This window comes from Mus caroli, unplaced genomic scaffold (genome assembly GCF_978045245.1).
Source record: "Mus caroli unplaced genomic scaffold, Mus_caroli_1 scaffold_11, whole genome shotgun sequence".
In the NCBI taxonomy this organism is placed as follows: Eukaryota; Metazoa; Chordata; class Mammalia; order Rodentia; family Muridae; genus Mus; species Mus caroli.
The window spans coordinates 109,753,018-109,776,714 of NW_028227266.1; the positions used below are offsets into that span (position 1 = coordinate 109,753,018).

The 23,697-nt window shown below is 45.7% G+C and overlaps 1 pseudogene; it reads right to left on the reverse strand.

Moving 5' to 3' along the window:
• Window positions 1-373: 373 nt before the first annotated feature.
• Window positions 374-23,697, reverse strand: part of LOC110302447 (large ribosomal subunit protein eL31 pseudogene) — a 40,326-nt pseudogene continuing 17,002 nt past the window's right edge.

The window sequence follows — 23,697 nt, forward strand, 5'->3', positions numbered from 1 at the left end:
GCCCACAACTCTAGCCCTCCCGCACATGGTATTGGGTTTGCTCAGCTCAGCCAGCAGGTTACACTTGTCAGAAACACAGGAAGTCCTCCACTTCCCTCCAGACTGGGGAACGAGGAACAGGCTGGCTGTGGAGGCCTCAGTAATGCACCAGCTTCTGCAAAGAGATGACAAGAGACATCTTTTCTAACTTCAGTGATCAGGGAGTTCCTGGGTAGCCTGAAATCAGCCATCGTGGGAATATTTATACATCAGAGACTGAAAACTGTGACGAGCTGGGATTCTTCATCCTCCGCACAAACTGATGTGACTGTGTTTTAATTTTTTTTAATTTTTAATTTTTTGCAGTTCTGCAACTTTATTTGACATGAGCAGGTTAGTTCTCATCCACATTGACTGTCTGTAGACTTTTGAACGCGGTAACAGGCACATAAGTTACCAATGTGCAGAGCTTGTTTGGTGAATCTTAATCCTCATTACGTTTTCTGGACAAACGTACTCGGATGTGATATGGAACATTCCTATTTCCTTGGCCCAGACGGCTTTATTGAGCCTGGTGTCAATGCGCACATCTGGAGTCCCCATTTCCTTCATGGCAAACTTCCGAATTTCTTCGAGTGCCGGAGGAGCATGCTTCCTGAAGCCCACTCCATGGATGCGCTTGTGAATGTTGATGGTGTATTCTCGGGTCACTGCCTCGTTGATGGCAGAACGGCCCTTCTTCGTCTCGCCACCCTTCTCTTTGGGAGCCAATCTGCGGGGCCCACGTTGGAAAGGAAGGGCGTGAGGGATTGTCCTGACGTGGCTGTGAAACCACAACCAGCACACCGCTGGGCATCGTAACCATTTAGTAGCACCAACTGGGAAACTGAGGTCTGGGTTTCCCTACGGTGGGGATTATCATTTATCGTCTCCAAGCCTCCTGCTGAACTGTGAGGCTCCTTATGAGCTACAAAGAGGTAGGGTAAGGAGGCTCCTTTAAGAGCTGACTAGGTCTTCACTCTCCAGAACGGATTCACTGAAGCCAGGCACCATGGCATGCATCTGTAACACTAGCACTTGTGAGTCTGCGGGTGAAATTTTTGGAGTTTGAGGCCAGCCCGGGCTACACAGCAAATTCAAGGCTGTCCTAGGCTTAAAAAAATAAGTTATTCTGCCATTAGTGGATTTGTGAGCTAATGAATTATGTCAAGAGGGTGTGTGCACCTTAGAAAGCACTTGAGCTTGGTCACCTGCATGCTCTGCATTATTTTTTTTTTCAAGCACGTCCCCACACCATTTCATTTCCATTTTTTTTTTTGTTGTTCCGCTCTTCATCTCAAATCTGACTCCGATAAGCCACATAAAACGTATTGCCCTCAACTTCTTGCCAACTACACTTCCTTTGCAATGAGTAATAAACTCACTCAACAGACACACACTCGGGGCATTCCACCAGGGTGATTATGTTGTCCCAAGAGCCTAGGAACAGGAAAAGCAGAGGTGGAGAAAATAAATCCACATTTATGGTAGAAGGCAGACAGTGGAATCAACCTGCCACCTGGTGGCTGACTGGTCTCTCAGAGAACTGTTCTCAGAGGAATGGACACATTACCCACTTGGCATTGGGCGCTCCTGACTTCCTGCGTTGGTCTTGGGGAGTCCGAGTTGGTAAGCTTCTACACAGCTGGTAAGCTTCTACACAGCCTCTGTGATGCAGCCATTATGGGCCTCTCTGCTCACAAGTCCATCAGGCAGACGCTGGGCGGCTGGGAAATGAGGCTGACTGGTAGCTGTGAGTGACATTTTGTACACTGAGTGTTGAGACCACCTCTGCAGGAGGTGCTCTTTGCCTGCATAAGTGAGCATTCACAGGGAGACAATAGTCTTCTCTTCCTGCTCCTTGAGGTCCAGCCCCGCTGCTGTCATGAAACCCTGCTGCTAAGGTCGAAGTCTGACCTTACTGGAAAGCCTTGAGCTTGATGCACAATGGCAGACTCCCCCGTGTCACTGGGGCTTCCTCTTCGTTACCTGAGGAACATCTCAGCCTGAGATTCCTGGAGCGCCTCCCTGTGCTGATTGATGAGGCATCTCAATACCTTATGATCTTTGACCACCCTGGTTATTCTCACCCCCTTCCCCCAAACTACATAACCTTTGGTTTCATCCTGAATAAAGTATATACAAGCCCTCGCCGGATGGAGGTGCGTATACAAGCTAAGATTGTCTCAGAGAGCTATTTCATTGAGGATCGTTGGAGAAGGCCTTCACCTAAAAGAACTGTGACACTAAGATCCTAGGAGAAGTAGCCCCCTCCACCCCACTCCCAGCTGGACTGGATTCCTACAGACCTGTTCCCAACTCTGCTTCATCCTTCCAGCCTGATGGGCAGCCATGTCTAGACGCTCTGAGAGGGAAGAAGCAGAGGCTGTAGAACCACACCCTGCCCCCCTTCATTGTTATTCATTTTCAGATCCTGATCCCTGATCATCCAGAAAAACGAGTCTCCGGAGATCTAAGTTTCCTGCCAGCTCTTGATGTAGATCAACCTGCAGTGAAATCCACTCACCCGGTTTCTGCCCCAGGACAAGCTGGCTTTCATCGCTGTCCCACAGAGTCACCCTGAGTGGAACTGGCTGTGGTAGTAGAGATGGTCACTTCCATTGTGTGGAGCAGACTCACCAGTTAAGCCATATCAAGTGTTTTCTTCCTCAACCAACTGGCCCAGGGGGATTTGGAGATGGATAGGACAAAATACATTGTAAACATGTATAAAATTCACAAAGCGTAGATTTTAAATAATTTTTATTTTTATTTTATTTTATTTTATTTTAATTTATTTTATTTTATTTTATTTTATTTTTTGAGACAGGGTTTCTCTGTATAGCTCTGGCTGTCCTGGAACTCACTCTGTAGACCAGGCTGGCCTTGAACTCAGAAATCCGCCTGCCTCTGCCTCCCAAGTGCTGGGATTAAAGGCGTGTGCCACCACACCCAGCTTAAATAATTTTTAATATCACATATTGAAATCTAATCTTAACGTGATGGTGTAGGAAATTGGAGCCTTTGGAGGCAATCATGGTGCCTTGGAAATGGTATTAGCGCCCTCACAAAAGCTGCTGTGTGCCTTTCATCATACAAGGCCGAGCCAGGAAAAAACTGTCTATGAACTAAGAAGAGGACCCTCGTCACAGAGACATTCTGCTGGGACTTTGGTCTTGGACTTTAATCTTCAGAACTGTGAGAAATAAGCTTATGTTTCCCACAGGCCGCTGAATTTATGGGGTCTTGTTGTAGAAGACCAGGAGCCTAAGATGTGGACTCTGTGGCAAGCCATACCTAAGTTCTAAATGAACAGAATCACTTAGTATATGTCTCATAGGAAGAATACAAAGAATCAATAGGAAAAGACCTAATATATCATCCCTGGAAATATATATATATATATATATATATATATGTATATATATATGTCACTGATAAAATGCCACTACTGAAAGGAATTTAAGAAAAGCTTCCATTTAGTTTGTGTCTACAGAGGGAGAGAGTCCTCTTGTTGGCATAGCAGCAACAGGAACAGGAAGCTAGATGATCACATTTTCAACCTCACACAGGATACAAAGAGAGCAAGAATAGGAAGTAGGACAGAGCTATAAAATCTCAAGGCTTTTCCCAGCAAGGCAGCATCTCCTGAAGTTTCCATAACCTCGCCCAAACAGTGTTCAAATAATATATTGATGTAATTATATAACTATGTGATATATATTTATATTAGAATGTAATAACATAAGTATATAATATATTTATTATAAATTGCCAGGTTTGGCATAGCCATGGAAGGGACAGTGTGACACAGTTTCCACCCCTGAGCAGAGTCAGTAGGACATGGGTCTCCACAAGTGCGGACAGTTGCTGTAGGCATAAGGCTTCTTTGCATAATAATGTACATATTTTCCATGTTCCTGGGAACATTCTCCCTGCCAGGGCTAATGACTCCAGGATAATTAGAAACAGTACAAGTCCTGAAAGCAAGGATGTGTCTAATGTTCCTCAGCAAAATGGTAATGTTGTGACCTTCAGGACAGTCCTTAAGGCTGTGGGAAAGCACTCTGAAAACATGAGTTCAAGAATACATAAGTAGGGTTTCTCAACTATGCAAAACATATGCAACTTATGCAAAACATAAGGATGCAATATGAATTATATGAGGAGCTTCATGGACCTGCAAGAACCGAGGTAGCTGCACTAATGAGTCAGTAAAGGGAAAGGAAAAGGGAAAGAACAAGGCTCATGGTGCAAGTAATACAGGAGCACCAGGCAGTGAGGGAGTGGTGAGCTCAGGGTAGGATCCCACCCAGAGAAGTTTATTGTTTGTGTTTACAAAGGCAGGCCAACTTCTGAGTTCAAGTCACCCTGGCACAGGGCAAATGTAGGTCCAGGCATGGTGGGAACTACATCTTAGAATTAGTTCCACCCAGATATGCTTATTACTTGTATTTACAAAGGCAGTCAGACTTCTGCAATCAAGGTCTGTCTACAGAACAAGTTCCAGGATAGCCAAGCTTAGGCAGTGAAAGAGTTGGAAAGCAGAAAGCTAACTTTCTCACCTATAAATAGTCTCTAGGTCTAGATTTGACAACCAAGAGTGCTGTGTCCAGCAAACAAACCACCTAGGACTTGCTATGTTACAAATGTACTTGCTGTCTTTTTCTAAGAATCAAGGGGCTAAGATCATAAAATGCTGATTCGTGTGATAATAAGAAGAGAATGGGAGTAAATAGTTGAATTGATATGCAAATAAAAGACTGGGCTTTGGTCTGCAAGAGGTGAGCTATCTAGAGAGCTAACACAGAACTTTTAGAATCTTGTCTCTCTGAATTTGGTCAGAAAACCCATGAGCTGCCAAGAGATCTTGCACCCCATCACTGACATTGACATTATATATATATATACACACACACATATATATTCACATATTTACATATATAATATTATATACAAATATATTTATATAGAACATGATGAATAATAATATATTCTTATACATAAGGAAACTATTGCATGGAAACCTGTTGAGAAGACAGGAGGGGTGGCTCAGCAGTTCAGAGGAGGAGCTCTTTTTGCTGAGGATTTAAGTTTGTTTCCCAACACCTATACACATGTCAGGCAGCTAGCTCTCTGCTGCCTGTAACTTCAGCTCCAGGGAGACCTGAATTCTCTGGTCTACAGGGACACCTGCACTCTGTAACACACACACACACACACACACACACACACACACACACACACGCACGTGAGCAAGTAAATAAAAATAAATCTTTAAAATTTATTATGGGAACAACTTTTGTAATTCATAGAGAGAGTTCAGAAAATTTCTATAAACGATAAACAGGCTGGGAATTAATGAACTAAGTACACCTCTCACAAGCTGGACAACAGCAGTCAAGTGATTGCAAAGAGATTTGGAAAGCAGAGGGTCAGAGAAGTGTGATGGTTAAAGGAATAGATATCAAATATTTTCAAATACAAGTAGATGATAATACAAACAGAAGGGAGTCTTTTCTTCTATGACAGATTAAAGTTGAAAACGATTTGGTGAACCTGTGAAGAATTCAATCAAAGAAGAAGACACAAATCACTCATGTCATGAATCAAAATGTTTCTGACATTTTTGCAGACAGAATATCTAAAAATGGATCGTGAGTCTGTTTCAAGAGTTGTGCAAATAATTTGATAGGAAATGAGAAAGGTCTTAGAAAAGTCTAATGAAACGTTAGATTTGAGAGGAAACAGAGGTTCTGGGGCCTTAAGGGGTCTTCCATAGACGAGGACCTGGGTTTCATCCCTGGAGTAGCATGAGAAAGAAGTGGGGGGAGGGGAAGGAAGGGGAGAGGAGGGGGTGAGGAAAATTATTGATTTATCAAAAGACATAAACTTGGTAGGAAAAAAAAATCTTCTCACAGAGATAATTGGTTCCTGGAGGTTTGCTGGTGAGAAATCCCAGGCCTGCACAGATTCTCCAGAGAACACATGACACTTCAGTGTATGGACTCTCACACAATGACCTTTATGAAACTCAACAAGGGAATCATGAAAGAAAAAATGATTACAGTTCCAGTTCACTCAGAACCACAGAAGCAAGCAGTCTGGATGTTAACACAGTAGAGTCAGCTCTCATGCTGCATCATGGATAACGGATAGGGATAGTTTGTACACTCCTAGAACTGAAGACTGGCTTTTATCACCACCCTGATTCCTAGTCTTTTCCTTCATGGTGAGAACAATTAAGATGTGTCCTATAAGCTGAGCGTAGTGGGCACACCTTTAATCACAGTACTCAGGAGGCAGAGGCAGGTGGGTCTCTGTGAGTTTGAGGCCATCTGGTCTACAGAGCAAGTTCCAAGACAGTCAGAGCTACATAATGAGACCCTCTCTAGAAAAGAGAAGAGAAGAGAAGAGAAGAGAAGAGAAGAGAAGAGAAGAGAAGAGAAGAGAAGAGAAGAGAAGAGAAGAGAAGAAGGGGCCTGGAGAAACGGCTCAGTGGTTAAGAGCTCCGACTACTCTTCCAGAGGTCCTGATTTCAATTCCCAGTAACCACATGGCAGCTTACAGCCATCTGTGATGGGATCTGATGCCTTCTTCTGGGGTGTCTGAAGACAGGTACAATGTACTCATATGAATAAAATAACTAAATCTTGAGAGAGAGAGAATAAAAGGGAAAAACAAATATCTCTTCTCTTAGCAAATTTCAAGTACATGATATAGTGTGATCAGCTTTAGTTAACAAGATCCAGGTGAGTTCACACCATCTTGGTGAAGTGGTTAGGATCCTGTGGCAGTTTGGATGGGAACGCCCCCATAGGCTAGGGCATTTTGACATTGGTTCCCTGTTGGTGGCTGTTTGGGGAAGGTTATTGGGAGGTATGGCCTTGCTAGAGTAAGTACTGGGGTGAGAATCGGAGAGCTCATAGACCAGCCCCACTTTTAGTTTGCCTTGTGTTTGTTTTTGAAGATGCGATCCAGTGATCCATCAGCTTCCTACTCCTACTCATGGGAACACTGAAGTTGTGTTTTAAGTTTAAATTACTATGCTTAGGAGATCTATAAACAAAGATGCCTCTAACCTGTAAGCCCCACTTACTGAAGGACAGATAACTTCCTGGAAGACTGGGGGCTGTTGATCATGTTAGACAACAAGCCATGTGTTTTCACTTCTGAAACAAAGGTTGGCTGCTGAAGCTGCAGAGGATGTGCTTGATCACGCTCGCCCCTACTGGATGAAGATGGGAAGTACATGACCTTATGGATTTTTGTCTTTATAAGCACCAGACTAACATAATATGTGGCCACTCTCTGGAAATTTGCCAGTGTCCATTGTCCTGTCCAGTATTTAATAAAACTTGCTTCAAATTTGCCTCAAAAATTGTGGTAGTGGTCTTATTCTTGCCTGGTGGGATTAACACTACAGTATCTGCTGGTTGCTGCCATACTTCTCTGCCATGATGATAGACTCTTGTCCTTCTGGGACTGTAAGCTAAAATAAACTCTTTCTTCTATTAGTTTCTATGGGTCATGGTCTTTACTGCAGCAATGGAAAAGTAGGAGATTTAGTTCATCTAGCTAGTTCTTGTAAACAGAGAGTAACAGTGTGTGCCTCTGTGATTCCATTTTTGAAATAAATCATACAATTGTAAACTATGCATTTTAATCCTAAAACATTTCCTATCAGTCTTGCTGCCCCCATAGTGTAGGTGTATTCTGAATGTCATAGGATAACCAGTTGATAGGGCATCTTAAGTCCTGCCTCCCGTCTCAAAACTCACTCTGTGAGCTGAGACGTTCACATCTGAGAGCCACTGAGATGTTGTCAGGTTGATATCTAGGGTCCTACAAGACAGGACAGCTTAAGTGCTGTTGCATAGGCATTTTCAGATTGAACTTCTGAGCATCGTTCCAAACTTCAAGTAGACTCATTCAATTTTGCTCAACCCACTCTCTCGTGTTTTATTCATTCCCCTATAATACAGTTTCTTTACTCATCTTTCTGTGACTCAAGATGGCCACAGTCATGAAGCTCAGGCTGTCAGGGTTGGGAGCAAATGCCCTTACACTGGTACTCGTGTGTGTGTGTGTGTGTGTGTGTGTGTGTGTGTGTGTGTGTATGTGTACACGAGAGGGGAGTGGGCACAAGTATTCCAGCTGGCATTGAACTCACTATGTAGCCAAGAATGACCTGGAACTTTGACTCTCCTACCTCTACCTCCCAGGTGCTAGAAACACAGGTGTGTACCCATCATGGCTGCTTGTGGTGCTGAGGGTAGGCCCCAAGGCTTTCTGCCTGCTAGGTAACCATTCTATCAAGTGAGCTGCATCCCATCTTGCTTTCTTCACATTCCCAGCATCTGGCTCCTGAGTCTTCATTGGTAAAATCAAATGGTTGGGATTTTTTTTTTAAAAAAAACAACAGTTCCTCAATGCCCTGGAATTCTGAGACTTGGTGCATCTGGGGTCCTTGAGGGAGACTTTTCTGATTCATAACGGCTCATGGAGGCTCTCCATATTGTGTTCCTCTCACATATTTTAGGTCATTATTGACTTTAGGGTTAGTTAGAATTTGAAATATGAAATATTTTCATTTCTACCCTCGATGATTAGTGATCAGGTTTAAAACTATGTTCAAATTTCAAGAAGCTCCTGTTAAAAATTCTAAGGGATTCCTCTGTAAGGTCTTTTGCCTTGAAGTTGTAGGAGAAGGGCCTTTTCCTTCTGGGATGTTGGTGGAGTAGGAAGGTCAGCTGGGTGCCTTCTCTGCCTCTCTGAGCTAGCAGGCTTTCACCACTGCATCTGGCTCCGGAGTCTTCATTGGTAAAATCAAATGATTGTAATTTAAAAAAAAAAAAACAAAAAAAAACAGTTTCACATGGTGCCAAGAGCAGAAGTACAAGATATCTTCAAAGCAGGGTCCTCTCCTCTTCTGGAACCTCAGCTTATGTCGCTGTGAGGGAAGAGAGCTGAATCAGGAGCAGAGAGGAGCTGTGGGCATCTAGTCTGCTGGGATGAGGAGTATGAAGTTGTGTGGGACAGAGAAAGAGGCATCTTCACGCCTGGTGTGCAGGGCTGTCGGTGCAGACGATGCCCTGGAATTCTGAGACTTGGTGCATCTGGGGTCAGCTCGTTCCTGGGGTGTAGCCCTCATTTGGATTAGGTGTGATTCTGTATGAAGTTTTGTGTGAGAAAACTCTGATAATTAAGGTCGAAGACCACCGTGCCTGGATAGCCTTTGGGCTGGGCACAACATGGAGGATTCCCTTCAATAGCTGGGCTTTTCCTTCTCCGACTAGAGAATTCCAAGCCCTCACACACGCCTCTACTTGATTACAAGATCAATTTCCTTTCTCCTGATAAAACCTGTTCGGCTAGCTCCTGAGATTCCTGAAAAGCATCCCCGTGCTAATGAGGCATTTTGATGCCCTAAGCCCTCAGCCCATCCTGGACATTCCTACCCTCCGTCCTCCAGAACGTTATAAGCCTTGAATCACCCCAAGTAAAGTTGATCTGCCTCCTGATGCTAAGCTGGTCCCCATGAGGTCATTCACCGTATGCACTCACGGGGCTTCCTAACCCCTGCTTGTCATCTCTGCTCCCACGGTCCATTGTCTGTTTCGGCCAACAATCCATGAGAGGGGGAGACATACACAGATGTTGAATCATCAGCCTGGAAACAGTTGACCCATATTTGTCCTCCCCATCCAAGAAACACCGGGATGGAGGAACAATACCAGGAGAAGACAAAACACCTCCCTAAAGTGTTGCGTATGTGAGTGTACAGCACAATATGGGAGGAACTTTCTAGATTCTGAAGACCAATGTCAAGCTCTGACCCTCCCTGCCCTCTGGGGTCATCGGCTGATATTGTTCCATGAGGGCAAAAGGATCGGGGGTGACAGCCATGGAGTTCAGAAGCCCCGTGAGTATGAACGAAAATGATGACTCTCCAGGATCAGCTTGGGGGAGACAGATCAACTTTACTTGGGATGAATCAGGGATTTTATGTAGTTTGGGGGAAGGAGGTAAGAATATCCAGGGTGGGAAAAGGTCATTGGCTGAAAGCCAAGACACTGAGATGCCTCATTAGCATGGGAGATACGCTCTATGGAGGTGTGGTAAGGTTAGGGGAAGGGGGTGTCTCAGTGGGCCCGTGCCAAGGCATCCCTTCCCTCCAAGGGATCAGCCACACAGTGGTATAGTATAAAATAGAATTTATTCAGGGCATGGAGAGGGGAGTTAAGAGGGTAGTAGAGGTAGAAAGAGGCAGAGAGAGAAAGTAGAGAAGTAGAGGAGTAGAGGCCAGCCATGAGCACGTGGAGAGAGAGGAGGAAGGGAAGAGGGAGCAAGAGACAGCAAGAGGGCAAGAGCAAGAGAGGGAGGAGGGGGCAAGCAGCCCCTTTTAATAGTGGGTCAGGCCTTCCTGACAGTTGCCAGGTAACTGTGGGGTGGAGTTTAGACCGAATGCTAACAGGCATGATTCCCTTCCTCTTTTTATGAAGGGAAGAAAGGAGCTGAGGGGGCTGAATGTTTAAACCCACACCAGAGGAAACCCCCCCCCCCCAAGCAGGGTTGAGGGAACATCTCCGGAGCTGAGGGAACTCAGAGCTTAGAGTAGGCCTTGTTCTCACTTCCTCGTGTACTTGAGCCATGATGCAAAGTGGCTCTACTTCTACGTGAGCATCCACAGAAACCAGCCTTGACCTCAGGGTGGAGCACTGAGAACTGCTATGTGCTGGGTTTATGGCAGCTTGACACAAGCTAGGGCCATCAGGGAGGAAGGGAGCCTCCGTTGAGGAAATGCCTCCATAAGATTCAGCTGTAAGGCATCTTCTCAATTAGTGATCAATAGGAGAGGGCCCAGCTCATGGTGGGTGGGACTATCCCTGGGCTTGAGTTCTATAAGAAAGCAGGCTGAGCAAGCCATGGGAAGTGTCTTATTCAGGGTTTCTATTCCTGCACAAAATATTATGACCAAAAAGCAAGTTGGAGAAGAAAGGGTTTATTTAGCTTACACTTCCACATTGCTGTTCATCACCAAATGAGGTCAGAACTGGATCTCAAACAGGTCAGGAAGCAGGAGCTGATGCAGAGGCCATGGACGGATGTTACTTACTGGCTTGCTTCCCTTGACTTTCTCAGCTTGCTTTCCTATAGAACCCAGGACTACCAGCCCAGGGATGGCACCACTCACAAGGGGCCCTCCTCCCTTGATCACTAATTGAGAAAATGCCTTACGGCTGGATCTCGTGGAGGCAATTCCTGAAGGGGAACTCCTTCCTCTGTGATAACTCCAGCTTGTGTCAAGTTGACACAGAACCAGCCAGTACAGGAAGCAAGCCAGCAAACAGCACCCTTCCACAGTCTCTTTATCAGTTCTTGCCTCTGGGTTCCTGCCCTGTTTGAGTTCCTGTCCTGACTTCTTCCAATGATGGACTATGATCTGGAAGTGTAAGCCAAATAAATATTCTCCTCCCCAAGTGGCTTTTTGGTCCTGGTGTTTTGCTTCAACAATAGAAACCCTAACTAAGTCACCCAAGGAGGTCATGTGGCTAGACTTGGAGAAGCACATAATTACGGACTTCTGAGGGCTGGCTACTGACATCATAGGCCAAGAGCACTGGGGATATGTCTGTGAACTGTGGGTACCAGGAGATAGTCAGTATTGCTGCTGGCTGCAGCACAGGACAGTGATTGTCTGTCTGCAAGACAGAAAGACTAAGCAGGGTGACATCGAGGCAGCCCTAGCGCGTGACTGTGGAAAGATGGGAAAAGCAAGCTCTAAGAATCCGATGGGCCCAGGTGAACCTGAGCACCAGGCAACAAAGCATCAGCCAGCTGTCCTCATTCCCTCCCTGGGGCTAAGGCAGTAAAGGGAAGAATGAGGCCAGGATGTGGCCATGATGCTTCTACGAACCCTAGGCCTGGTTTCCCAAGACCTCTCTTATCTCCTGCCCTGCCGCAGAGAAGGAATGGAACCTCTCTGCAAAATTGCTTAATGTGCCTGCCTCTCCTCAGCCCTTACTGCCTTGCCTGGACTCTAGACACTTTTGCGTGTCTGGACAGCGAGCCTCAGCTGAGAGGTGGAAATTATTTTATTTTTAGAGTCAGATTACACAGAATCATTGACAGAGGTCAGGAAGTGGTGCCAGCTCAGAAATGCCCCCATTTTCCCTTTATCTCCCATGCCTCATTAGCTCCCAGTGGTTCACACTGATATCTCAGGACTTCCCCTGCCCTTGTTAGGGGATGATGAAGTTAGGTCCTTTCCTCAAGCCCCCCTAAGTCCCTCAGTGAGGATGGGCTTGTGTTTTGTCACCAAGTGTTCACAAAAGAATGGAAATAAACACCAAGATCATTTGCTGACATTTCTTCAGAAGGAGGTTGTTGGAGTCCCTGTTCTGCTGCTGTGAAGACCCAAGACCCACTGCCATGACTCAGGCAGAAGCATTTAATTGGAGGTTTGCTTATAGCTTCTGAGGGTGAGTCTGACCATCATGACACACCTGTCAGCACACAGGCATGCATGGCAATGGAGCAGCAGAGCTTATATAGCTTGTTAGCAAGATGGAGGCAGAGAGAGAGAGAGCGAGCGAGCGAGAGAGAGAGAGAGAGAGAGAGAGAGAGAGCATGAGGCTGGACCTGGTGTGGCTTTTGAAACCTCAAAGTCTACCCCAGTGACATACCTCTTCCAAGAAGGCCACACCTCCTAGTCCCTCTTTTCATACTGAGAGACAGTTGAAGGGAGCTAGCAAACAGCCATAGTGCATGGCAGAGTAACCAAAAAGAAGAGTGGACCTTAGTCTAAAGATGGCAGTTTTGTTCTTAGATTTCTTTCTTTCTTTCTTTCTTTCTTTCTTTCTTTCTTTCTTTCTTTCTTTCTTTCTTCCTTCCTTCCTTCCTTCCTTCCTTCCTTCTTCCTTTCTTCCTTCTTTCTTCCTTCTTTCTTCTTCTTCTTCTTTCTCCTCCTCCTCCTTGCCCTCCTCTTTCCCCGCCTTTATCCTCCTCCCCCTCTCCTCCTCCTCTCCTTCTTCTTCCTCCTCCTCCTCTCCTCTTCCTCCTTCTCCTTCTCTCCTCTTCCTCCTCCATCTTTTCCCTTCTTCTTCTCCTCCTCCCCCTCCCCTTCTTCCTCCTCTTCCCCCTTCCCCTCCTTCTCCTTCCTTCTTCCTCTTCCCCCCTTCCCCTTCTTTTCCCTCCTCCACATCCTCCTCCTTCAAAATTCAAGTGAAGTCTTACGTGTGTGACATATACACATTTTCATCTTGTCAACAGAGTCTCTGTTGACCGATCATCATTTTTACTGGAAATACTTCACTTCCCTTGTTTTATTTTTCCATGTCCTTGGTAGCAAAAGTTAAATCTGGTTGCACCACTTGACTTGTGTTTGAGTCTAAGCTTATGACACGGTAATAACAGCATGAACTCTTCAGATGCTCGGCTTTAAAACAGCAGCCCATGGGTCCAGGAAGATGGATCAGACAGGAAAGTGTTCACTGTTCAACCATGAGGACCTGAGTTTGGGGTCCCAGAATCCATGTGAGAAGCTGGGCATAGCAGTAGTTCCAGCACTGGGGGGCCTGCTAGCTGGCTCTGTCTAACCAAATAAGTAAGATCCAGGTTCAGGGAAAGGCACTTTCTCAAAAACTAAAGTTGGAGGGGCAGGGGCTGGAGAGATGGCTCCGTTGTTAACAGGGCCTGCTGCTCTTCCTAAGGACCAGAGTTCAGCTCACAGCACTCACATCCAATGAAGTGGCAGTTGCCTGTATCTCCAGCTCCAGGGGACTTAGTGCTGTTTTCTGGCTTCCATGGGTTACACACACACACACACACACACACACACACGCACACACATGCACACACACACACACGCACACACACACTTAAAGTAAAATGAACCTTGTAAAAGAATGAAATTGAGGCCAGCCAGATGGTTCAGCAGGTAAGGCTGCACACTGCCCAGCCTGATGACCTAAGTTTGATGCCTGGTACCCACACAATAAATGGAGAGAACAAATTCCCAGATGTTGTCTTCTGACCTCTGCATGTTCACCTATACAAATAGTTAAATATTAAAAAAAAAAAAAAAAAAAAAAAAAGAGAGAGAGAGGTAAAAGAGGAAGATAGTGCATGCATATATACAAATACATATATACCAGCTCACACACTAGTATATAATAAGAGAGACGGGGGGGGGGGGGGCGCGGGCGGTAAGACAAACACTATCCCACCAAACTCAGACATTGCATTGAGTCTGGGCAACTTGAATCGAGAAATGGAAACTATTTTAATCCATATATCTGAAGAGTTCAGGACATAACAAAAGCTTTTCCAGAAGTGTGTGTTTATATGTTTTATTATCAGAAACAAAATGAGAGATTTTATAAAATTTGCAACAAAATTATTACAAGGTACAATAAAACACAAATAAAACTGTAAAGTCTATTACTGAGGGAGGTTGGTACCCATGGAGGGGGAAGCTCTTTTCTGAGGAGAGGAGAGGAGAGGAGAGGAGAGGAGAGGAGAGGAGAGGAGAGGAGAGGAGAGGAGAGGAGAGGAGAGGAGAGGAGAGGAGAGGAGAGGAGAGGGAGAGTGGGGGAGGGGTAGGAGCGTGGGACTGGGAGGATGGGGGGCTTCAATCAGGATGTAAAGTGAATTTAAAAAAATTTTGGGAGCTGGAGAGATGGCTCAGCAGCTAAGAGGACTGACTGATCTTCCAGAGGTCCTGAGTTCAATTCCCACCATCTGATGGTAATGGGATCAGATGTCCTTTTCTGCTGTGTCTGAAGATAATGACAGTGTACTCACATACCATAAATAAATCTTTAAAAATTTTTTCTTTAAAATGAAACGTGTATTGCTTTAGGACTGCGGGGTGGCTAAGCAGGTAAGGGTTCAGCTGACTTTGCAATCCTGAAAACCTGAGTTCTAAGGCAGAGATCAGCCCAGCTTCCTGGAAGAGGCTCACATCACCTGAGCTACTGGGAGAAGACATTCTCCAACCTGCTGAGCTGCCTGCAGGCTGTGCAGTGAGCTGCAGGTTCCCCGCTTCTGTGAGCTGACACCCATGCTGGGTGGACTTTGGTGATGCAGCTGACTTTCAGTCAGTTTTGCTCCTGTGAGTGACCCTTCACCCACATTCCTTTCCTGTAAGTGATCTCAAGAAAGCTCACTCACCAGGTTAGACTTCAATGATGCCCGTAACTGTTCTTCAGTTCCCTATCTGGGGTGAGTAGACACTTGTTCATGCCTCCGAAGGAATAGTGTCACAACAGGTAAATTCTCAGGAAATCACTTAGAGGAACTTATTAGCATGCAGATTTCAGAACGGCTGATTCAAAGCTGGGCCCCTAAGAGATAGCGGTTGGAAGAGGGGGGCGGTCTTTAAAATTATAATCATTCCTCGTTTACTTTGCCTGAGAATGCTCGAGAAATGCTGAGCAGCTGCAAACTTGATTTGCCTCCAGTCCTTTCATCCCCAGCAGAAGGTGTGCAGTGGCCATGTCTCTTTGCACCAACAAACTCAGAGAAGTTACCGAGAGTGCCCATCAGTTGTACTTCACGAATGTTATAAAAATGGTTTTCAGCTCCATTTGCTGAACCCACAGTTGTTAGATCCTGTTCATAAAAAAGAAATGAGCATGATAAGGGCTTGCTTCCTGCTGAGTAAGGCACGGAAAAAGAATCTGTGACGATGTGAATTCAAACTTTATAGAAAATTGCAACTCACCATTTTTTTTAATGCAGCAAAAGACCGCAGGTAAGATTCTGGCATCTGGAAAGGAGCCTTCTGGACTTGAAGTAGAGTCGATATACTCACTCTTCCCATCAATTCACATCAGCCACGAGGACTAGAAAGGCAGGCGCAGGCAGGCGCAGACATTACATCATCAGCTTGTTGCTGGAGAAACCAAACATCGATGGGTTGTTTTTTTTTTTTTTATTGACCTGACTCATCTGATTCCACATGACAGCTGCCAGCTTAACTTCTTCAATGAGCTTGAAAAACATCTCAAGTCAGTAAATAAGCAAATTATAGTTCAATCTTAGTGGGTCCAGAATTAACTATTTTGTGTATGTACCCATATGTTTGTGGGGGTACCCATCTGGGGGCACATGTATGCAAATGTGTATGAACACTTCAGGCGTTGTTCCTCAGGAAGCTGTACCGTCCTCATTGAAATGGGGTTTCTTGTTAACTTGGAGCTCAACAAGTAGGCTAGTAGCTGTCCACCTAGTCCTAGGAATCATCCTATCTCTACTCAGGTTCTGGGCATATAAAAATACACCATCACTCCTATCTATATCTATATCTATATCTATATCTATATCTATATCTATATCTGTCTGTATGTATGTATTCGTTTTCCTTGCTTGTATGTGTATGGCCTACATTCCTGCAGTGCCTGAGAAGGCATTGGATCCCCTGGAACTGGAGTTACATGTGATTACAAGCTGCTGTGTGGGTACGGAGAAGTGTACCCAGGTCCACTGCAAGAGCATCGAGTGCTAGCTGTCTTCTCAACCTCACTTCTGGCTTTTTTATGTGGGTGTGGGGGAATCAAATTCAAGTTTATATGGCAAGCACTGTACTGACTGAGCTATCTCCCCAGACCCCCAAATACATGTTTCTGTTTTAATCTTCATTCTGATGTTTCTGTTTCAGTTTTCTCTTTTGTTAAGGGAAACCAAGGCAGGAACAAATAAATTACCTCACAGGTTGGAAGAAGACCAACACAGAAACTACCTTGCAGGATGAGAGTTCTGTTTATAATTGAAACAGTTTGCTTGGTGCTAAAATCTAGCTAAGAGATAAGTCCGAGTGTCCTGTGTGAAGTCCCTGATAATTAAGGTCTCTATTTGCAATCAAGAGTAAGTTCCTGGTCAGATGCAGCCTGCTTGTCACCCCCACTCACTGATGTGTATCTATGCCTTTGTAACTGCTTGTAACCCCATTCACTTGATACATATCCTTGCCTTTGTTCCTCCCTTTTTCATTGTATCCATTTAACAATGAATAATTGGCAACCCTCTCACCCCCTGTGAACACCTTCTCTCCCCTATAAAAAGAACTTCAAGAAGCTAGGGGCGGCTGCTTCCCCCCCCCCCCCCATTTAGGGAGACAGCCAGCTGGCCAGCCTAGAATGCACTCAAATACAGCTTGCTTTAATTTCGACAATTGTGAAGTTGAGAATCCCAGGATTAACACTTATTCTTATTCTGCACTCTGGGTCACCTCTTTAATATGTTGCTGGAGTCTAAGTCCTTGCTTCAGAAGCTGTATTTGAAGAAAACAGTTGAGATGAAAAGAAAGGTCTTTCCTCCTCCTTCTCCTCCTCCTCCTCCTCCTCCTCCTTTTCTTAGTTTTATTCTGAGACAGATCAGGTAGCTCAGGTTGGCCTCAAACTTATGAAATAGCCAAGGATAACCTTGAATTTCTGGTCCTCATGCCTTGACTTTGAAAGTGCTAGGATTACAAGTGTGCTCTACTTTGCTGTGAGGTCTCAAGAAAAAGCTGAAATGGTCGTGCCACGACCTGGGGAGATGGTTTTCATTGTAGATAAGAGAGAACAGATATCTGAAAGAGTCCAGATAAAAGAGAGAAAGAAAAACACTGGACACGGCCAGTGTTGAGATTCAGACCTAGGACAAATAGCTGAGGTCATATTTAACATACCAAAGCAGACCTGGCTTCCAAGTTCTCCCAGCATGCCTCAGTCCCTACCTGTTGCAGGGTATAGCTGGTATACTCTCCAGCTGAGCTTCCCCTCCCCCAGAATCTCTTTCCTATATAATTCAGACATTTTGTTCTCTCTCTGACATCTCTCTCTCTCTCTCTCTCTCTCTCTCTCTCTCTCTCTCTCTCTCTCTCTCTCTCCCCACCTTGGCGACTTCCCTGGCTTCGTTCCTTGGAACCAGTGAACTTACCCAAGAGTATTTTCCAAAAAAAAAAAAACCCTTGCCTTTATATCCTGAAATCTGGCTTAAACTGAATTAGCTCAGGACGGAGAATAAGTTAATCTTCTGGTGCTGTAACTCCCGGGGGGGGGGAGTGAGTTAAGTTCAAAGACATTTGACCTGAGGCTTCCCCACCCCCCACTCCCCACTGTGTGGCCCCAGGCTATAGGCAGGATGCTGCACGGTTGAGCCTTCTGGTTCTGGCAAAGCCTGGGAGAGTGGGTGCCACCAGATCTAAAACCAAAAACTTTATCCAAATTGGTGTGAATCCCAACATCCAGGGCTGGAGAAGTGGGAATGGCAGAGAACAGCAAGAAAGAAAGAGATGAGAGAGCAGGGTGGAGAGGTGGGGGAGGGGTTGCAGGGGGAGGGGGAGAATGGAGAACAAATGGGTGTGTGTGTGTGGGGGGGGGGGGAGCCTGTGAACTGCATGGGCCTGAGAGCGATTGTAGTGAAGGAGGAGATGAGAAGGCCCGGATGTTAGCCTGCGCTTTGAGGTGTATATCTAGCACGTATGAAGAGGAGTTGAAGGAGCCTGGAGGCCAGGATGGGCTTTGACATGCAATAACAGGTATATGACAACGGAGAGCCATCTGTCCCTTCTGCCAGAGGCAAGGGAAATGACTCTTTTGAGAGACAGGAACTGGCTCACAAGTTCCTGGAGAAATGCTGGCTTTTATCCAATTGCTCAAAATCCTATAGTCCTGCTTGAGCTGAGCCACGACTGTCATTTCTGGACATATGCTCATCCTGAGTGTTGTGTTTTATAGAAAAAGAAAAAGAAGCCAGGGATTTGTTTGGTAGAGGTGTGGTATGGTAGAGGCCTCGGTGGGGGGCCCATGCTGACAGCCACACAATGAGTATAGTAGAGAATAGAGTTTATTTAGGGCATGGGAGGGGGCAGTAGGAACAGAGAAAGGCAGAGAGAGAGAGAGAGAGAGAGAGAGAGAGAGAGAGAGAGAGAATAGAGTAGAGGTCAGCCATGAACACATGGAGAGAGAGAGGGGAATGGGGAGAGAAAGGACAGAGGGGGAAGAGGGGAAGAGAGCAAGAAAAGAGTGAGCCCCCCCCCCCTGCTGCCAGGTAACTGTGAGGCGGAGCCTGGAAGAAATGCTAACACTGAGATGTAACAGAACCCAGCACTTTGTGTGAGCTTGAGAAGCAGACAACCATCTTAGCTGCATCCCAGCGTGCTGCGTTAACAATTCCAAGGAGACTGTGTGCAGAGTACACACAGCACAACCAACGTCACCAACGTCGTTGGAAAGTGACTTGAGGTCAAGCACCCAGTTTGAGGTCAGGAATGGATCAGAAATGTTCCCTGTGTATCAGAGGAAGCGAATTCCATATCCACTGCTCTTCAGCTCTGGGTCCTCCGCTTGGTTTCTTACTGCCTTAGTTACTCTGTGAGAGGATGCCATGCAGGTGGTCCCCACCTACTGAGTCTGGCAGGTAAGAGAAGACTGTCATTCTTTTTTTTTTTTTTTTTAAAGATTTATTTATTTATTTATTTATTATATGTAAGTACACTGTAGCTGTCTTCAGATACACCAGAAGAGGGCGCCAGATCTCATTTCGGGTGGTTGTGAGCTGCCATGTGGTTGCTGGGATTTGAACTCTGGACCTTCGGAAGAGCAGTTGGGTGCTCTTACCCACTGAGCCATCTCACCAGCCCCAAGACTGTCATTCTTAAAGCTCTATGGTTCTTACTAGGGACAGAAGAAAAAAAAAGTCTCCTTCAAGGTCTAGAGTTGATGCATGCAATTGGTTTCTACAGTTCTCGAGTCTGTGGGTCTTCCAAGAGGCTGAGGGTGTTAGCTGTGGAATGGCTAGGTGATCCCACGTGTGCTGAAAATTGCTGCTTACCAAAGAGTTGGTGTCAGGTTCAATGGAAACTCCAGTTTCCCAAACTTTAAAAGGCAATCAAGATAATCAGAAATTAGCTCAACCTGGACTAGGATGATTTCAGGTGGTCAGATAAAAGCCAGCATTCCTCCGGAACTTATGAAACTCATTCCCATCTCTTAAAGGAATACTTTTACTTAGCTCTTGGCCAAAGGGACCTCTGGCTATCCGTGGTATCTATTAACATATCAAAGCCCATGTGCCCTCTGGGCTCCCTCAATATCACAAGCACCTGTTAGACATTTCAAAACCAATGCTAGCATCCTAGCCCTTCTCTCCTCCCCTAACTCCCTCCAGCTCATGGACTGCCCCCTCCTTCTCTTTATAAATCTGTTACCTGTTATTGATTGATTGATTGATTGATAACATTGGTGTTTTGCCAGCATGTAGGAGGGAGTCAGATCCCCTGGAATAGGAGTTGCAGACACTTGTGAGCTGCTATGTGGGTGCTGGGAATTGAACCCTGGTCCTCTGAAGGAGCAGTCAGTGCTATTCTTGATAGAGTCTCTCTGTTGTTTTTTTGTTTGTTTGTTTGTTTTGTTTTTCGAGACAGGGTTTCTCTGTGTAGCCCTGGCTGTCCTGGAACTCACTTTGTAGACCAGGCTGGCCTCAAACTCAGAAATCCGCCTGCCTCTGCCTCCCAAGTGCTGGGATTAAAGGCGTGCGCCACCACTGCCCTGCTCTCCGCTCTTTTCCTGCATCTCTCATGATGTTTTTTCTATTGTCTCTCCCTTGCTATTCTTCTTGCAGATGGTCCTGGTGATAACCAGTCTGCTGGCGATGTTCAGACTACTTCTTTCTCTCTCTGCTCTGGGCTCTTCCAGACGCCCTGGTTGTTCTCCTCTCGTATCTACAACAAACTCCTTCCCCTTAATCCTACTATGGAGTGGTCATTGTCACTTTACACAGTCGGTGGATCACACAACTCTCTGTGGACACATGAAGTGATTTTTAGATTGCTCTCTGTATTTCTGTTGGAAATAGGTAACAGAATCAAGAGACTAGTCAGCATAAAGTGTTTTTTAATATGCGATTCTGCAGAAATGGCTGCCAGCTTAGAGAAACACTGAAAATGGCCCAAGACAGTGGTTTTAAAGTATCCACTCCAACTCCACTGTGAGAAATGTTTGTCCTCCTCCCCCCCCCCCTTAGTCTGGGACTTATCTCCTTCTCAAATTCCCCATCCTATTGATTTAGGACAAAGCCTTATCTAATAAATCATTTAGTATTTGAGACCGTATCATTCTCTGATCATGGGCTTAGTCCTATAATAGCAGACTCCTTTAACTTTCCAATTCTCATACTTCTGAGACTAGCAGGGACAGCCACCAGCCTGGGGGGAGGGTACCTAGTCACAAGCCTCCTCCTTGTTTGTGACTCTTATTAATGCCCCATCCAGAAAATGTACTGTAGCAATTCATTCCTTACACTTTCTAATTATGACCTGGCTTTCATTGTTACCCTTTGGGGAAGAATTCGCCAATCCTGGACAAGGCCAGGGGGAGAAGCAGGAGGAAAAGCAGTGTTTGGTTTTTCTGGTGATGGAGGCTGGGGTAGAGAAGGCTTTGCTGGAACACCTCAGTCAGGGTTGGGGAGTATGATGTCACCCACCCACGCCTTTGAGCACAGCAGCTAACTGAAAGAAAGGAAAAGCACCCTGCTGCCTGCCTCCCTGAGGTATGACTGGAAATGATGCTGTAGCCAAGTCCCTGGGAGCATCTGGGAGCCTGCCTGAGGACAATATCAGATAGCCCCTGCTTCCTGGCTGGCCAATGCCATCTCAGGGCTATGGTGCTCCCATCCCTGAGGTTTTGTATCAGGGTTTCTGCATCACGGTTCTAAGCTTTCTATTCACCTCAGACTATTTCTTTGGAACTGTGGCTGACCTTAGGCCTGCTCCTGACCACTTCTGTCCCTCTGTTCTGAAGGGACAAGAGCAGAGCTCCTTGCTGTGTAATAAGAGATGGAAGTCAAATGAACTACACAACAAACCATCCCGTGACTACAGACAGGAACACTGAAAGTCACCACAGAGAGACTGTCGTTCAGTCCCCAGAGGACAGTGCAAGCAGGGGTGAGCCCCAATCAGCAGTACGAGAATGGAAGCCATCTTTCTCCTCTTGGTGCCGCTGATGAAACACTTGTCTTGGGAGCAGTTGTCTATTACATTTATTTATCCTCGTAGGGAGGGCCTGTCACGTGTGTCTCAGTTTGCTTGTGGAGCTTAGAGGACAACCCTCAGATGTCAATTCTCTCCTTCCATCCTATGGGGCCTGGACTTGAACCCTCATCGTCATGTCTGGCAGTAAGTCAGAGCCATCTTGCCCGCCCCCTGGGAGCAATTTTTATGAGGGAAACATCTTGAGATTTAGATTAGCCTAAATCGAGTCTGAAGTTAGGCTCTTACTCCTAAGAAGGGTGGGTGGGATTAAATGGCCCCATCGGAATTCAGGTCCGGGCTGTTTGTGTTCGGGGCTGATACTGCGATGGGATACAAACCCTTTCTGGGCACCCATCCTGACATGCTGTGGGTGTTGACATAACATTCTTGAGATGGGCTGTATCTTCTTACTTAGCAAGGCGACCCGACCCCTTCCTCTCACCAAAGACTGGCTCACTAGAAAACAAAAGACAGAAGCCTTACATCCAAATGGGCCAACGCAGTGGTGCCATTCATGCCCGGAGGAATCTGCCTGTGGCTGGGCTCTGTCCCAGACAACCTCCTCAATTAGTTCTGCGCCTGCGCTGTCCTGCTCGCTTGAAGCCCTGTCTCAGCCGCTGGATGCTGGAATCAGAGCATTAAAAGAAAGATCAGGAGCTTCGTTATTTAGGGAAGAAAAGGGATTTGAACAAAGCACAAGAAGCGATTGCCTTGAAACAATGTTTTAAACAGAATTTAAAAGCCAGGAAAAAAGGAGGCTAAACTAAGCAGAACTTGGATTAGTATCAGAAGGAAGTTTTTAATAATCGGAGTTTTACACCATAGATAATATGATCTTACAAGTAACTGGTTACTTGGTGCCACGCCTAATTCTTGCAGTAAGGATGCAAGCCTATACTGTCTAGTTATTCACTTAACCAAAGGCAACACCGTACTTGTTGTTTCTCTAGCTGGCCACAAGGTGGCGACAGCACAGAAGTCCCAGGCAGGTAACCAATGAGAAACCTGGTTCCAAAGCTTACTCCGATCTTTAATTGTCATAATAGGTGCTGTGTTTACTAACACAAATCTTTATAGGTTTACAATCACCAAACCTACTGAAAAGTAAAAATAAATAAATAGATAAATAAATCACCAAAAAGCATATTTTTTTCTAGTAAAAAGGGAGGGATCGGAGGAGGAGTTTCAGTTGGTAAAGCTCTTTCAAGGTAAGCATAGGATGTGTTTGGAAGCCCAGAGTCCGTCCACACGCAGCTCAGCTGAGTGCAGAGGTGTGTGCCTGTGATTCCAGCCCTGGAGATGTGGAGACAGAAGGGACTGTGACATCTGAGAAACAAATGTCATGGCTGTCAGCTCTGCCGCATTCCTGACCACAGAAGCTGAGAGGTTACACTTTTTGTTTTGAGCTATTAAGATTTGGGGTACTTTGTTACACAGCGACAGTCCATGAAGCGCCCCAAATTACCAGCCTCCCTGGTCATATTTACACTCCATTTACTACACTCATCTCAAAGCCGCTTGCCCTGGCCCTTTCTACACAGAATCTTCTGCCCAGATAGCCCGTGCTTGAATATCTCCTCTTCAAGTTGTTTCTTTTCTTCCACCATATGGTCCCGGGGATGGGACTCAGGTTTTCAGCTTGGTGACAAACACCT